This window comes from Salvelinus namaycush, chromosome 34 (genome assembly GCF_016432855.1).
Source record: "Salvelinus namaycush isolate Seneca chromosome 34, SaNama_1.0, whole genome shotgun sequence".
NCBI lineage: Eukaryota > Metazoa > Chordata > Actinopteri > Salmoniformes > Salmonidae > Salvelinus > Salvelinus namaycush.
Genome location: NC_052340.1, coordinates 5,899,657 through 5,917,583, shown reverse-complemented (window position 1 = coordinate 5,917,583; position 17,927 = coordinate 5,899,657). Strand labels below are relative to the sequence as shown.

The following is a 17,927-nucleotide window of genomic DNA, read 5'->3' as shown; positions in this document are numbered from 1 at the left end:
AAATAAATAAAATAATGAGGGTCGTTGTCCTGTTGGAAGGTGAACCTTTGCCCCAGTCCGAGGTCCTGAGGGCTCCGGAACATGGTTTTGGTTAGAGGTTGACCGATTAATCGGAATTGCCGATTACTTAGGGCCAATTTCAAGTTTTCATAATCGGTAATCTGCATTTTTGGACACCGATTATGGCCGATTACATTGCGCTCCACGAAGAGACTGCGTGGCAGGCTGACTACCTGTTATGCGAGTGCAGCAAGGAGCCAAGGTAAGGTGCTAGCTAGCATTAAACTTATCTTATAAAAAAACTATCTTAACATAATCACTAGATAAACTAGTAATATCATCAACCATGTGTAGTTATCTAGCTTGTCCTGCGTTGCATATAATCGATGCGGTGCCTGTTAATTTATTATTGAATCACAGCCTACTTCGCCAAACGGGTGATTTAACAAGCGCATTCGCGAAGAAAGCACTGTCGTTGCACCAATGTGTGCCTAACCATAAACATCAATGCCTTTCTTTAAAATCAATACACAAGTATATATCTTTAATCCTGCATATTTAGTTAATATTGCCTGCTAACATGAATGTCTTTTAACTAGGGAAATTGTGTCACTTCTCTTGCGTTCTGTGCAACAGAGTCAGGGTATATGCAGCAGTTTGGGCCGCCTGGCTCGTTGCGAACTGTGTGAAGACCATTTCTTCCAAACAAGACAGCCAACTTCGCCAAACGGGGGATGATTTAACAAATGCGCATTTGCGATCATTGCACGAATATACTTAACCATAAACATCCATGCCTTTCTTAAAATCAATACACAGAAGTATATATATATATTTATTTTTTTTAGTTAAAAGAAATTCATGTTAGCAGGCAATATTAACTAGGAAAATTGTGTCACTTCTCTTGCATTCATTGCACGCAGAGTCAGGGTATATGCAACAGTTTGGGCCGCCTGGCTCGTTGCGAACGAATTTGCCAGAATTGTACATAGTTATTACATAACATTGAAGGTTGTGCAATGTAACAGCAATATTTAGACTTATGGATGCCACCCGTTAGATAATATGGAACGGTTCCGTATTTCACTGAAAGAATAAACGTTTTGTTTTCGAAATGATAGCTTCCAGATTTGACCATATTAATGACCTAAGGCTCGTATTTCTGTGTGTTATTATATTATAATTAAGTTGACTGAGTGGTGGTAGGCAGCAGCAGGCTCGTAAGCATTCATTCAAACAGCACTTCCCTGCGTTTGCCAGCAGCTCTTCGCAATGCTTCTAGCATTGCGCTGTTTAGGACTTCAAGCCTATCAACTCCCGAGATTAGACTGGCAATACTAAAGTACCTATTAGAACATCTAATAGTCAAAGGTATATGAAATACAAATGGTAGAGAGAGAAATAGTCCTATAATAACTACAACCTAAAACTTCTTACCTGGGAATATTGAAGACTCATGTTAAAAGGAACCACCAGCTTTCATATGTTCTCAGCAAGGAACTTAAACGTTAGCTTTTTTACATGGCACATATTGCACTTTTACTTTCTTCTCCAACACTGTTTTTGCATTATTTAAAGCAAAGTGAAAATGTTTCATTATTTATTCGAGACTAAATTGATTTTATTGATGTATTATATTAAGTTAAAATAAGTGTTCACTGTTCATTCATTATTGTTGTAATTGTCATTATTACAAATATATATATATATACACAGCTCAAAAAAATAAAGGGAACACTTAAACAACACAATGTAACACAGAAGTCAATCACACTTCTGTGAAATCAAACTGTCCACTTAGGAAGCAACACTGATTGACAATAAATTTCACATGCTGTTGTGCAAATGGAATAGACAAAAGGTGGAAATTATAGGCAATTAGCAAGACACCCCCAATAAAGGAGTGGTTCTGCAGGTGGTGACCACAGACCACTTCTCAGTTCCTGCTGCTGGCAGCAACCCAGCAGCAGGACCGCTACCTCCGCCTTTGAGCAGGAGGAGCACTGCCAGAGCCCTGCAAAATGACCTCCAGCAGGCCACAAATGTGCATGTGTCTGCTCAAACGGTCAGAAACAGACTCCATGAGGGTGGTATGAGGGCCCGACGTCCACAGGTGGGGGTTGTGCTTACAGCCCAACACCGTGCAGGACGTTTGGCATTTGCCAGAGAACACCAAGATTGGCAAATTCGCCACTGGCGCCCTGTGCTCTTCACAGATGAAAGCAGGTTCACACGCACATGTGACAGACGTGACAGAGTCTGGAGACGCCGTGGAGAACGTTCTGCTGCCTGCAACATCCTCCAGCATGACCGGTTTGGCGGTGGGTCAGTCATGGTGTGGGGTGGCATTTCTTTGGGGGGGGGGGGGGGGCCGCACAGCCCTCCATGTGCTCGCCAGAGGTAGCCTGACTGCCATTAGGTACCGAGATGAGATCCTCAGACCCCTTGTGAGACTATATGCTGGTGCGATTGGCCCTGGGTTGTGGCTGGAGTGTGTCAGCAGTTCCTGCAAGAGGAAGGCATTGATGCTATGGACAGGCCCGCCCGTTCCCCAGACCTGAATCCAATTGAGCACATCTGGGACATCATGTCTCGCTCCATCCACCAACGCCACGTTGCACCACAGACTGTCCAGGAGTTGGCGGATGCTTTAGTCCAGGTCTGGGAGGAGATCCCTCAGGAGACCATCCGCCACCTCATCAGGAGTATGCCCAGGCGTTGTAGGGAGGTCATACAGGCACGTGGAGGCCACACACACTACTGAGCCTCATTTTGACTTGTTTTAAAGGACATTACATCAAAGTTGGATCAGCCTGTAGTGTGGTTTTTCACTTTAGTTTTGAGTGTGACTCCAAATCCAGACCTCCATGGGTTGATAAATTTGATTTCCATTGATCATTTTTGTGTGATTTTGTTGTCAGCACATTCAACTATGTAAAGAAAAAAGTATTTAATAAGAATATTTCAGTAATTCAGATCTAGGATGTGTTATTTTAGTGTTCCCTTTATTTTTTTGAGCAGTGTATATATATATATATTTGTAATTTAAAAAAATGTAAAAAAATTGTCAGATTAATCGGTATCCGCTTTTTTTGGTCCACCAATAATCGGTATCGGCGTTGAAAGATCATAATCAGTCGACCTCTAGTTTTCGTCAAGGATCTCTGTACTTTGCTCCGTTCATCTTTCCCTCGATCCTGACTAGTCTCCCTGTCGCTGAAAAACATCCCCACAGCATGATGGTGTTGCCACCACCATCTGTAGGGATGGTGCCAGGTTTCCTCAAGACGTGACGTTTGGCATTCAGAGTTCAATTGGTTTCATCAGACCAGAGAATATTGTTTCTCATGGTCAGTCTTTAGGTGTCTTTTAGCAAACTCCAAGCAGGCTGTCATGTGCCTTTTACTGAGGAGTGGCTTCCGTCTGGCCACTCTACCATAAAGGCCTGATTGTGGAGATGGGAGAACCTTCCAGAAGGACAACCATCTCTGCAGCACTCCACCAGAGGAACTCTGGAGCTCTGTCTGAGTCACCATCAGGTTCTTGGTCACCTCCCTGACCAAGGCCCTTCTCCCCCTGATTGCTCAGTTTGGCCGGGCGGCCAGCTCTACGAAGAGTCTTGGTGGTTCCAAACTTCTTCCATTTAAGAATGACGGAGGCCACTGTGTTCTTGGGGACCTTCAATTATGCAGACATGTTTGGTACCCTTCCTCAGATTTGTGCCTCGACACAATCCTCTCTCGGAGCTCTACGGACAATTCCTTTGACCTCGTGGCTTGGTTTTTGCTCTGACATGCACTGTCAACTGTGGAACCTTATATAGACAGGTGTGTGCCTTTCCAAATCATGTCCAACCAATTGAATTTACCACGTGGACACCAATCAATCAATCTCAAGTATAATCAGTGGAAACAGGATGCACCTGAGTTCCATTTCGAGTCTCATAGCAAAGAGTCTGAATACTTGTGTAAATACGGTATTTGTTATTCATTTTAAATAAAATTCTAAAAATCTGTTTTTGCTTTAACATTATGGGGTTGTGTGTGTAAGTTGATGAGTATTTTTTATTTGATCCATTTTAGAATAAGGCTGTAACGTAACTAAACTTGGACAAAGTCAAAGGGTCTGAATCATTTCTGAATGCACTGTACATGCAGACGTCTACCTTCAACAATTGCCACTGAACATTTTACCAAAACACATTTACTCGAGGAATAGTGCAGATGCAAAGTTCGGTAACTGAATGACCGTAAAATCTCCCTCCACTTTTTATGTGACCACGTTTTTCTGAAACTTAAATATCTACTCCGAACTAAGATTCAAAGATGTTTGCCGAAAGAATGGGGCATCAGCTATGACAGGACACCTTGAGTTAAAAATAATAATAATTACGATTATTCTAAACTACAGTAAGTGCATCAACACCCAGTAACAGAATGAAGATAACATAATGGCATCATGGGTCTTTGATTTGTATTATACAGAAAAGCATAATTACACTCAACAAAAGTATAAAACACTGCATGTAAAGTGTTTGTCCTATTTTTCCTGAGCTTGAATAAAAGATCCCAGAAATGTTCCATGTCCACAAAAATCTTATTTCATGCACAAATATTTGTTACATCCCTGTTAGTGAGCATTTCTCCTTTGCCAAGATAATCCAGCCACTTGACAGGTGTCGCATATCAAGAAGGTGATTAAACAGCATGATCATTACACAGGTGCACCTTGTGCTGGGGACAATAAAAGGGTGACTGTAAATGTGCAGTTTTGTCACACAACACAATGCCACAGATGCCTCACGTTTCGAGGGAGCGTGCAATTGGCATGCTGACTGTAGGAATGTCCAACAGAGATGTTGCCAGAGAACACTGGCATGCTGGAGAAGTGTGCTCTTTACAGATTTGCTGATGTCAAAGTCGTGAACAGTGTGCCCAATGGTGGCGGTGGGGTTATGGTATGGGCAGGCATAAGCTACGGATTTTTTTTTTAAAAAGGCATTTTTTTCTATGGCAATTTCAATGCACAGAGATACAGTGATGAGATTGAGGCCCCTTGTTGTGCCATTCATCGCCGCAATCACCTAATTCAACATGATAATGCACGGCCCATGTCGCAAGTATCTGTACACAATTCCTGGAAGCTGAAAATGTTCCAGCTCTTCCATGGCCTGCATACTCAGACATGTCACCCATTGAGCATGTTTGGGATGCTCTGAATAGACACGTACAACAGCGTGTTCCAGTTACCGCCAATATCCAGCAACTTCGCACAACCATTGAAAAGGAGTGGGACAACATTTCACAGGCCACAATGAACAGCCTGATCAACTCTATGTGAAGGAGATGTGTCATGCTGCATGAGGCAAACGGTGATCACACACCAGACACTGACTGGTTTTCTGATCCACGCACCTTTTATGCTTTAAGGTATCTGCGACCACATGCATATCTGTATTCCCAGTCATGTGAAATCCATCGATTAGGGCCTAATGAATTTATTTCAAATTGACTGATTTCCTTATATGAACTGTCACTCAGTAAAAACTTTGAAATTGTTGCATTTATATTATTGTTCAGTGTATGAATGTCATTCTCTTCATGGTGATATCCTGAATAGGTACCAAAGGTAGAAAAATGTAGTATCCTCATGCTTGGGTATTATTCTACACACTGGCTATTATTCTCCGCCTCCAAACAAGACAAAATCTGTACCAATCATAGACGTCGATGTTTCACAAGTTTGGGCATCAGAGTACAGCACAGTAGTAGAGTGCAGTGCATTACAGTAAAGAAAGGTAGAGTACAGTTCAGTAACATAGTTAAAGACAGTACAATAGCGTATATTACTGCAACTGTGGTTTGTGACTACTACACGCACCCTACTTTCAAACCACGCCAAACTGCTTCATGCCCCCAGGACCAGGCAACGCACAATGGGGGACCATGTCTTTACCTCCCACATACCACACCTATGGAACGCCCTTCCTTTAATCTCAAAGCTGTTCGGACTGTTTGAGCTTTTAAAGGAGACTTTTAAAAAGAGAAACTGACACAGACATAGCACTATCATATCCTATTAAAAAAAGTGGCAATATTTAACTTTATGTGCGACGTGACCAAAACTTCACAAAGAAATGTCAGTTATAGATCTGTAATTCTCATTGAAAGCAAGTCTAAGAAGCGGTATATCTGTTCTATGTGCACTATTTCTATGTGTCCCTTTATTAAGTATTGTTTTTGCGTCCTTTAATTTCGGTTTCGTACACCAGTCTCAAACAGCTGAAAACACAATATTTTTGGTTATGGAAAATAGATTTCCATAACCACGGTAGATGTCACAATGATTTTCTACACTATACTAGCCTACTTTGTCACACACACGGAAATGAGGCTAACTATTAGAATTTTAGCAACCCTGAAGCGGCGGAGCAATTTCTGCATAGTGTAGCTTTACCATCTTCATATACACCCTTGGGACGAATATGCCGCTTCTATTCTTGCGACAAGCAAGCACGTAGATATGCTAATTTTCACGTTTTCATACATTCCTAGAATGTCTTGAAATAACGTCTAGTCGGGTATTTGTGACAATGCTACAGTAATATGAATAGGAAACCCGCTGTGGGTTTACACAATTAATAGACACTGCAGTAAACAAAAACTACAAACTTGCCAGTCTTGTCCAGGGCCGCTCTACACAGACCGGTGCGCCATAACCAAATCACAGTTTGAGTACGCCCCTTACGCAAATAGGCCATGCCATGCACGCATGTAACATTCAATTTGCAATTGCTGCTTCACTAGACTGGACTGTGTTTACAGGCAGCAGAACTTTGTTTAGATCGTTGGTTTAGAAAGCAGTAGCAAAAGTCACAAGAAGAAACCGTAATGTTTTTTGCGAATACATAAAATACCATGGGAGTCTTACTTCTGGTTCATTTAAAGTCCCATTGATCAAACAACCAAAAACGTAGGCTCCATCTCCCTCAGTTGCCTATGCACAACAGCAACAATGTTAGCCTGAGCCAGATGAAAAGAAAATGTGGCACAGGGAACGGTAGATTAAGGGGGTTTAACTTTTTCGGTCAAAAAATATATTGTGAATACGATGGGTAGTAGCAGCCTGCCCTGCCTCCTGCCACGAGTCCAATAATAATCCACAATTGAATGGGATTTACAGCTTGCCTGCCTGCTCATTTGATTGATGCCAAATACATTTAGAATGACAACTAAGAGATATGTTAACAGTCGTTCAAGTTTGCTTAAATGAGTAGCTTAGTGCATCACATTTCTTGGTGAACTTTATTAAATTATGCATTGACTGCATCCATTTAATTCTGCCAACAATGCCTTACTCTACGTAAATGGAATTTTGAGTCAAATATAACCTATTTTAAAAACTCTTATGAAGTTGTTTTTGAAACAAACTGCGAATTTGATCTTTAATACCAGTACTACGATGATCTGTTTCTTTAATTTCTGGAAAGTAGTTCAAATGGTGTCAGTTCCACTTTAAGACTCATCGACAACTACTGTGATTATTATTATTTGACCATGCTGGTCATTTATGAACATTTGAACATCTTGGCCATGTTCTGTTAGCACTTTGAGATATCAGCTGATGTAAGAAGGGCTATATAAATACATTTGATCTCGATAGGCTGGCCTACCCTTCCTCCTAAACTGTTTCTTCCATGTTGTGGTCAGATATACTTGCTTCGTTTTTTGCTTTTTAAACTATTTTTCAATTTTATGCCCTTTGAGATTATTCTTGTATAATGAATAGAACTTTACAAACGTAATAAAGTATTTTGATTTCCCATTGTGGCCAATTGTGTCACGTATTCCTCTGATTTACATAGAATATGTTGCACAAAAAAACAAAACAAAAATGCTGATTTAGGTCTACATCGTCACTGGTATTATCAGGCTGTATCGCTAATTACGTTTGCTCTGACTCAGTACATTTAATTAGCTAGCAACTAGCATTAGTGGCTAACAAGATTTAAGCGGGACGTATCACATTTAACAACGCAAGCTTTCAAGTACAAACCCCAACTGGTCCATGCAGCAATACCGGCATATTGGAAAATACGGTATATCGCCCAGCCCTATCAGACACAAGAGGAATCTTATTGCCGATAGATACCCAGCACCTCTGCCCATGATACTAGCCAGATGGCCACAACTAGATAACTAGCGTAGCTAGCAACATAATTAAATCTCAATGGATTAATTTAATGAAGCAGCTGCCGAGAGCCAGTAGAAAAGCTAGCTAACTATGTTTTGCTACTGGTAAATGGTAACGCGAACCGTTAAGCTAATTTTAACTAGCAAGCAAACTGGCAGTGGCAGTGTGGGATAATGGAGAGTGAATTTAAGTATGTCTAATAATCTTGCAAGATACTGTTGCTAGCTTGGTAAAGAATTAAGTCATAGAGATTCTACACCCAGAGGCTCAACATTGCGGGACTTCCGGTAAAACTTCCGAAACAGACCAATCAGGCCAGGCCGGGTTTTGTGAAGTCAATGGGTGAAGTGAAAATTAACAACTAGGGAAGAATTTCTCTAAATCTAAAGGCACAATCTAGATTCGAGCCAATATTTTTAAGTAGTTGAGCATGTTATTACTCCAACCTCATGAAAGTGACAAGCCATGACGTCGCCTACAACTGTGATCTGGATTTCTATTGGAGAAACAGTTTCTTCCCATCTTCACATGTACGGTCTTTGTTTAAGTGCAGTGTGCATTGTGCTGCACTTACCAGCCCATTCGTTTCATATGAAGTGTGTGTGTGACTGCCTTGTTCAGTTAACAAGCTAACGTTATGACAATATTTCTTCAACTAAGCAACGTTTCTTAACTTGCGTAAGGGCCTCCCGAGTGGCGCTGTGGTCTAAGGCACTGCATCGCAGTGCTAGAGGCGTCACTACAGACCCGGGTTTGATCCCAGGCTGTGTCACATCTGGCCGTGATCGGGAGTCCCACAGGGCGACTCACAATTTTTACTAGTATGTTTTAAGACACCCCCCCCCACACACACATCTGTGTGACCAGAAATCAAAGACGTTGCTTATTCCACATTTTTGGGATGGAAAAACATATCTAGGCCTTTATTTCCCCAAAAAGATTGCTTTCTTTTGACATGCTCCTATAAAACTTCACATTGGTGCTCATGGGTCATTTTACATGGAAATGACCTTAGGAAACCTTCGTGTTTTATGTCTATCACACTTTGTTTGATAGGAAACCTGTGTGTGCCCCTCTCCTCCCAGTCTGCCTGGGCCAATGGGGAAGTGGTAAAGGGCAACTTACTGGTCACGAGAACTCCCGAAATGGCATCCCACACTAACGCCTTGTGACAAGGTGGTGCCCTTCCACTGTCTTGAACCACTGCTGACACTAATGTAGCACCACGATTCTACGAAGAGATGCGGAGTGCTGGAGGGAGACAGATGGGGGCAGGAGAGAGAGAGATCGAAAGAAAGAGCTAAGCTCAGAAGAGTGGCTGTTTAAGGCCTCTAGTCGTCTGTGGGCTCTTTTCCCTCCTCTCCTGGCAGCTTATCAGTCGGTGATTAAACCTGTCACCTTTAATTAGAATATGGCGGAAGTGGAACAACGCGCTCTCTCTGTGCTGCAGGTGTAGCGACGTACCAGACAGTTAGAATAAAAGACAACGCTTCCAGCAGTGACAGTACATAAGAGAACCTGGAATCCCTCAGATGCTGGGAACAGATAATACAAATTAAACATCAGTTAAGGTCATGTTCTAGAAGGGTCTATGGATTTCTAATGACTCGGGATCTACTATAAAGCAGGTCTCCCCAAACTCAGAAAGCACATGGGACCGTTCCCCTGTTGATTGTACTAAATCTCAGAAAAGGAGGCCCAATTCTACACCCAAAAGTCCTATTCTAGTGTTTCCCCTATATTCATTTTGCAGCGGTGGGATGGTTAAATGTTTTCAGTGTAAACATAAACGACTCAAACCAGATTTAAAATATGTAGAAAATATATTGGAGCGATATAATAAAAAAATAAAAAAAAGATATTTTATGCACATGCAGGTACACACACGTGCTCCGGGTTAGCCTGCTAACTCCGTGTGGGTGGAATGCGCGAGTTCCTCTCGCTGAGAGCTCTTCCCATGATCTCGCACTCCACTGTGCTCCTGTGGGTCTCTAGCCTCTCAGAAACAAAGTGCCCCAGATAAAACAGCTGGCTCAGTCGCTCACAACCACAGATGGAGGCTCCTGAGCCCCACTAAGACATACTGGAACTGTACTGATATACTCAGAGATATACTTTAGGCCGAATTTGCTGTCAATCAGGCCAAAGGATGCTTCGGAAAAGAGACGTTAGAGAACTCCCATTGGATGTCTGGATCTCTGCTCCTGCCCATTGTAGTTCAGAGCCCTCATCTTATTCGCCAGCATTACTCATAGCCTCGGCTGAATGTGCTGAGTAATCCCCTGTGGCCAATAGCCAGACAGCAGGGTTACTGACGGTTGCCATTGATTGCTGATCCCTTAGCACAGAACTGAGGGGGCACATACCAGGAACACAGCCTAAAGGGCCAACTGTGCCTTACATCATTGAACAGCTCACTAAATGTGCATTTCTCTCTGTCAGTCACTTTTTCCCCCTCACTCCAAGTCTCATTCCCTCGCTTTTTACTCCTTTTGATTCTCTTTCCTTGTTGACTAAATCCTGCATTCTTCCCTCGTTCCATCACTCCTTTTTTCTCTCTCGCTCTCGTTTCTAATCTCCTTCATTCCCCTTTCTCCCTCTTGCAATTGTATCTTGTCTCGAGGAGCACTGCAGCGAACAGTGGCCCACATCCTGGGCCTCCATCTCCATGGTCACCATTCATCTAAACATCATGGCCCCCTTTTGTCACCCAGGACATGGCGGGCAATTCAAACTGCCCTCACAAAGGCTGATAACCCCTATTCACACAACAGCTCACCCATACCTTTCACTGGAGCGTTCCATTCGCAGTGTTTGTAACGTGGGCATATACCATCTTGGCAATTCAGGGAGGGATGGGGATTTGTGATCGATAAGAGACATTGCATCCTCTTTCTTATTGGATGTCCTGTGAAATATTTGACACGCTTATGGGTGTACAAGGATTTCTAGGAAACATTGGGTATATAGGCTTCTGCAGGACAGGACTAGTTATTGATCAACCCCATGAAACCTTGGGATATGTTCCCCTATGCTGCAATGGAATCAGTTTTTCCTCCCCCAACGCTGGCCTTGACCACTCAAAGACAACAGATCAAACTGACTTTGGACCAGCAGAAGAACCTGGAGTCCTTTGTAACAAGCTATCGTCATCCATCAAATCAGCAAGTCAACACATGCACACTTTCTAATGGTTCGGATAAAAATCGGCTCTTATTGCCGTTCCCCTGCTTTATACTCTGGTCTCAAACAAGGCAGCCATTCAGAAGCGAGCCACTGTAATCTGGCCAACAAATTCTATAGCTGCTGCCTATAATTAGCTCTCGCTCTATCAAAACACTGGCTTCCACTTTCAATCAAACTTTTCAACATCACTTTTCCTAGTAAGACACAGGGACGATTTAACAGCTCCCGCTCTGTGAAACATTCCCACGAAATATGGCGTCTCCCTAGGCTGGCGGCAATGTGTGATCTGTGAATGAACAGGTGACAATTTCATTCAGAGACAAGGTGGTTTAAGAAACCAGAGTGTGTCATCATCACTTAATGAGACGTGGCATGGTTAATGCTGGATAGATTTAAGGGTTTAGTGGCCAATATTTGTATTTATTATGCATTCCCATACATTGGCAGCAGCTACTCTTCCTGGGGTCCAGCCAAAATTAAGGCAGTAATATACCTTATAATAAACTTTTTAAAACAGTAAAATACATTTTACAACAGATTTCACAATACATGAATTGTGTGCATTGATTCTGCTGATAGCTGAATTGTGATCAGAACACTACATGATGTTAGTCTTTACCGAAGGCTGGACAATAGATGTTAGACCCATTGATTGGTCATTGTCAGAATCAAAGGGACTGAACGTGCATGGCTGTGTGGGCTAGTAGATGGGGAAATGAGGCTTCAGAACTAGTGGACCTCGTTATTTACAGCATGTATAGTATAAGCCTTGAACATCTTTTACAGGTGTATTGTGTGGATGAGGAGGCGGACCAAGGACTCTCGGCACAACCTGCGGCCCAGGGAGGGGCAAGGGCGAGCGGGTACAGGAGAGCGGAGGGCCTGCTGCTCGAGCAAACGGTACAGCTGTTTGTGAGGGACGCGGCTTCCTGGTGAGGTGTGACTGCGCCGCAAAGGGCCCAATCAGGCTGAGACCAGGAAGTCCTGGCTGCTAATACGTTACCTGGGAGCAGAGAGGCAGGCTAGCTGAGCGACAAAACCAAAAGTGGGTTTGTGATCGGTTCAGTGGAAGAGCAACTAGCCAAAAGAGTGCAGTTGAATTCACGGGGATAATGTAGCCTGTGACCCTTCCTCAGAAGAGTAGATCAATAACTGGAAAGAATGTAGAATTTAAATACTGGTAAAGTATTTAGAGTAGTACCATATAGCAGCTCCATGCTATTGGTGGTGTTTGCATACGTCTGACACATGGGTTTGCTGCAGTGTCCAGTGAGAAAGGTCTTTCCTATGAGGTTGATTGAGATCGAAGAAAATGTTCAGTCATCCATTTTCCGATATAGCAGGCCATCATAGACCAACACAGCAGAAGATTATTCTACACGTCCACATTTACTCTCCTATCTGGAGCAGGTTTTGGAATTTGCCTCAAGGAGGAAGTGAAATCCACATACACAACTCTGGCATGAACAATGATCCAGTATTGAGAGCCTGCTACAGTGCCTTCTGAAAGTATTCATACACCTTGACTTATTCAACATTTTGTTGTTACAGCCTGTATTCAAAATGGATTCAATGATTTTTTCCCCCCTCACCCATCTACACACAATACCCAATAACAAAGTAAAAACATGTTTTTAGAAATTTTTACAAAATTATTGAAAATGAAATACACAAATATCTAATTTACAAAAGTATTCACACCCCTGAGTCAATACATGTTAGAATCACCTTTGGCAGCGATTACAGCTGCGAGTCTTCCTGGGTAAGTCTAAGAGCTTTGCACACCTGGATTGTACCATTTTCCAAGCTCTGTCAAATTGGTTGTTGATCATTGCTAGACAACCATTTTTTATTCTGTACAGGCTTCCTTCTTTTCACTCTGTCATTTAGGTTAGTATTGTGGAGTAACTACAATGTTGTTGATCCATCCTCAGTTGTCTCCTATCACAGCCATTCAACTCTGTAACTGTTTTACAGTCAGCATTGGAGTCATGGTGAAAACTCTGAGCATTTTCCTTCGGCAACCGAGTTAGAAAGGACGCCTGTATCTTTGTAGTGACTGGGTGTACGCATATACCATCCAAAGTGTAATTAATAACTTCACCATGCTCAAAGGGATATTCAATGTCAGCTATTTTACCCATCTACCAATAGGTGCCCTTCTTTGTGAGTCATTGGAAAACCTCCCTGGTCTTTTTGGTTGAATCTTTGTTTGAAATTCACAAATGTTTTATTTAACTAGGCAAGGACCTAACAGATAATTATATGTGTGAGGTACAGAGACGAGGTAGTCATTCAAAAATCATGTTAAACACTATTATTGCACAAAGAGCGAGTTCATGCAACTTATGTGACTTGTTAAGGACATTTTCACTCCTGAACGTATTCAGGCTTGCCATAACAAAGGGGTTGAATACTTATTGACTCATAATTACACTTTGACATAATGGGGTATTTTGTTTTGGACAGTGACAAAATCAATTTTATCCATTTTAAATGTAGGCTGTAACAACAAAATGTAGAAAAAGTCAATGAGTGTGAATACTGTCTGAAGGCACTGTAGCTCCTCTGTAGTTCCTCATCCTTTGTAAAACTTTCTCTCCCTCAAATAAAACCTAAACACAGAGGGAGGAATGAGAGCTCAATCCCACCAGCCATCCATCCATCCTTGTGTTCGGAGACTGAGATTCTTGTTTGTAATGAAAAGCACTATATAAAATAAATCTGTTATAATTATTATTCCTGCCCTGGCTCCTCTCCGGGACCCCAGCACAGAGCAGGTCAAACCTTTCCTGCATTCCTTTCTTAGCAGGCACTCCATATCACAGACCCTGGGTGGCGGGAGGTCTACTCAGATCATACTATCTGCAGAAGCAGGGCTGAGAGACAAGGGAGCCTACCAATTCATTACTCAAACGGCCTGGAAGTACTAGGAAGTTGAGAGGCTATAGTGTAAATGTGTGTGTGTGTGTGTGTGTGTGTGGGGGGGGGGGGGGGGGGGGGGGGGGGGATCATGTTAGGAAAGTTCTTGACACCCAAGCCAACAACTCCATAATGGTCTTGTCATACTTGCTGCTTCATCTGAAGCAGCAAGTAAGGAGATGACTAATACGCTGAATAATAAGAAATACGTAGGCTGCAGAGGAGGCTGGTGGGAGGAGCTATAGGAGGATGGGCTCATTGTAATGGCTGGAACGGAACAAGTCAAACACGTGGTTCCCATGTTTGATATGTGCTATGTAATCCATTCATTACAATGAGCCCATCCTCCTATAGCTCCCCCCATCAGCCTCCACTGGTAGGCTGTGGTTAACAAATCACTCTTTTGATCAGCATTTGTTTTTGTTTTATAGCAGTGAAAATAACTCTCCAAAAGGACAAACTCACCAAACGCACACATTGTGGTTTGATAAACTTTTGACTACTTGACCTTAGCCGAGGAACGGGCTAATTTCAACTCAATTATCTGTGCTCACCAAATTCCTCTATTGCGCAGGCCTGTAGAATGTTACATAGCCATCTGACTAATCCTCGAAACGAAACAAACGAAATCCCATATTAACAAACATTGCTGAAGAACTACAAAAACAGTCAGACTTAACTCGACCTCTGAATGCAAAGAGATTGGTTACAAAACGACAGAAAATCTATAGGTCCTAATAGCCTACAATTCACCAAAATGTGTAAAACTAGACGTGTGTCTAACTACAAGACCGTCTCGAACTTGATAACTGGCAGACATAAATACAACAGTGACAATTGACAGAGTGGAGAACAGGGAAGGCAAACAAACCGTGGCTGTTTGTCAATATGTCAGAGCCTTTACACCGGTAGAGGAAACCGTTCACAAATTCACTGCTCTATGCGCTGAGCGATATTGGATAGCGTAGTACACGATACCACACGCACTCCAACATAGGAGTGGCCACAATGCGGACTTCACTCATTCTCAGCGAAAGCGCAAATTAATGCCTATTTATTAAGGGACATGTCATCCTATCTGTGTAATTACATTATTGGACGAAATACTTGCTTTTTGTAAGACACTTAGGATATACAATGTTGCATCACAAACAATGATAGGTATGGTGCGCAGTCTATATGAACATTCCATTTTGAAGTTCAAAATTAATGTTAACTGAAAACAGAAAACGCACGAACTCGAGACATGCAACTTCATAGGATTGGAAATTGTAGACTAGATTAAAATAGGTCATAACACTTCGATGGGTAGGCCATAAAAACGTCCTCCCGAAACCGTTCGGTTTCTGTAGGAAACAAATATCAAAACATGGTGACGGATTAAAAACGTGCCTTGCACTCCAGCTGCCCCTAACTAGTGGGATACTATGGGCCTATTGGCATTGTGCCGTAAGCTTTGAAATAAGACTAACTGCCATATAAATAAAATGTCTATAGGATAGTCTCGCCTATAACCTATTACGCAGTAACTAACGAATATTATGCGTCCATAACTCTTTGACATGGGGCCTTGACCGACACTAGTGCAAAATTATCCCTGAATAGAGGGGAAATGACAGATGATGCAACGTAGCCAACAATAAGACCTGATTTTATTTGTTATTCGTCAAAAAACATTTACACTTTCTCGGCCCGTAACATAGGGCTATTGCGCATGGCATGGGGACACTATTTCCAAATTGCTTAAGACATTTTCGCCAATGAATGCTACCTTCTGTCCATTCACATGTAATTGTGAACAAATGAATGAAAAACAATAGAACACTGCCAGTAATTGACACAGATGAAAAACGCGTTGACAATTATCTATTCTAAAAGTACACTTATTGTTGAATTGGGCACATTGATTAAGATTACAAATGTATTTTACGCAAGAGGGTTAATTCTCCCAGAAGAGCTTGGCCTGGCCTGACCAAGCCCCAGTCCACACAGAAAGATTGCAAACCCGTTTGCTACACATTTTTTTCTTGTCTGAACGAGATTCACTTATTACCCCCACTTCACTCCCAACTACCCATTTAAACCTGGAAAATAACTGTTATACGGAACATTGTTTTCCTTGCCACACCACACCATCATAGTCAATTAACGTAAATTGTTTTCATTTTTGAACCGTTTAACAAAATAAAAGATTGGCTAAATGAATTGGTACATACCATAGCATTCCTCCCTCTTCTCTCGTTCACTCCTTTCTCTCCAATGTTCTCCTTCGCAACTCGCAAAAACAGCACTCCCAACGCCTCGAGAATTTAACAAAGAGGAAATTCTACTCCTCGAACAGTCACATAAATATCTATATTCCCCTTTTGAACACTTGGTATATTTTTTACCCTGAAATCAAGACTCCATTTTCACAAGTAGCCTATTTAACTTTTCGGTACCATCTGCATGTGGAGTTCCTCTTCTTGCCTTTGGACACAAAACACCTAAATTATCTCGGAAAATGCAGTAGAACTTCAATTTCTTGTCCCCTGGATGTTCGCGTTAGGAAAGAGGGGCGTTGAAAAGACTTGATTCGTTGTGTTTTCCTCTTGGTTCACCACGTTGTTTTGACCAATTGTTATTTCCTTTGTTGTGTCCAATATACAGATATGCCCATACGCGTACACATTATATGCGGTGTTAGTTGATGCGCAGTGCTCAATTGATGATTACAACCCTAAATGTTGTGTTTCCTATGAGTATCGCTTCACGGACTGCCCAAATGTATGACCGTGTGTAAGTGTATTTTTTTCAGCTTCCCAATAATGGCGGCCCGGCCCTTCTCCCGAATATAGCCTCTCCTCCTCCGTCCTATTCCGAGAGAATAGATAGAGAGCTGTAGTCTCGCCCAGTGGCGCATGGACACAATTACAACACGCACATTATGTTTCTAAATACAATAATTGCTTATATTCTCCTAATAATTAGTGAGTCATCATAATTCGTTTTCATTTTTTGCTGTATTAATAATATACTTCAATAAAAATAAACAAAAGGGGGCAATCTGCATTTTCTACATCAATTTTTGGATATACCCATTGATTCTTGAAGAATTTAGCTTATATATATATATATATATATATATATATATATATATATATATAAATAAATGCTTCAGGAGCTCAGTTTAACTGTCAGACCCCATCAGGACGCAAAAGATAAGCTTGTTTTACTACAATGTTTGTAAACAAAGTGAATGTAAAACACTATAACTCAAAACGTGGTCAAATTACACCAAGTATACAAAACATTAAGAATACCTGCTCTTTCCTTGACATGATCAGGTGAAAGCGATGATCCCATATTGATGTCACTTGTTAAATCCACTTCAAACCAGTGTAGATGAAGGGGAGGAGACAGGTTAAAGAAGGATATTTAAACCCTTGAAACGATTGAGGCCTGGATTGTGTATGTGTGCAATTCAAAGGGTGGAAATATTTAAGTGCCTTTGAATGGGGTACGGTAGTAGGTGCCAGGCACACCAGTTTGTGTCAAGAACTGCAATGCTTCTGGCTTTTTCACGCTCAACAGTTTCCCGTGTGTATCAAAAATGGTCCACGACCCAAAGGACATCCAGCCAACTT

The 17,927-nt window shown here is 41.9% G+C and overlaps 1 protein-coding gene across 1 annotated transcript in view; it reads right to left on the bottom strand.

The window, feature by feature from the left end:
- Positions 1-17,174, bottom strand: part of LOC120029004 (rho GTPase-activating protein 35-like) — a 101,986-nt gene extending 84,812 nt beyond the window's left edge. The window contains exon 1 of the mRNA XM_038974290.1: positions 16,518-17,174. The gene's annotated coding sequence lies outside the window, so the exon portion shown is untranslated. The remainder of the gene's footprint in view (positions 1-16,517) is intronic.
- Positions 17,175-17,927: the final 753 nt, after the last annotated feature.